Source organism: Arachis ipaensis, chromosome B06 (assembly GCF_000816755.2).
Source record: "Arachis ipaensis cultivar K30076 chromosome B06, Araip1.1, whole genome shotgun sequence".
Taxonomy (NCBI): Eukaryota; Viridiplantae; Streptophyta; class Magnoliopsida; order Fabales; family Fabaceae; genus Arachis; species Arachis ipaensis.
This window is the reverse complement of record NC_029790.2, coordinates 87,164,916-87,165,245: the sequence shown is the minus strand read 5'-3', so window position 1 is coordinate 87,165,245 and position 330 is coordinate 87,164,916. Positions and strand designations below refer to the sequence as shown.

General features: G+C 18.2%; 1 protein-coding gene across 1 annotated transcript in view; it reads right to left on the bottom strand.

The window, feature by feature from the left end:
- The window catches only part of LOC107648271 (protein BIC1), a 25,489-nt gene that overhangs the window by 18,975 nt on the left and 6,184 nt on the right, over positions 1-330 (bottom strand). The gene's annotated exons all lie outside the window — the stretch shown is intronic.

Sequence of the window (330 nt, the reverse complement as noted above, 5' to 3'; positions counted from 1 at the left end):
CATAAAAATCTTTTATAAATAAATAAATTATAATAATTAATGGTATATATAAATACTACTGTTAAATTTTACGTAATAAATTAATAGAAAACATAACATATTCATTGTTTGTTATCATAAAAAATTAAATTAGTAATTTTTTTTTAAAAACTAATTAGTCCGACATTAATAATTGTTAATTGTTACTTTATTCTATATTCAATTTATCAAACGAGCCAGATTTCAGATGTATCTAAATCAATGTATTCAAACTTTGTTTAAAAGTACAAAGTACTACATTCAAAATATGTGTATATTTATCTTGTATCTACTAAATTCTAGATATGCTTT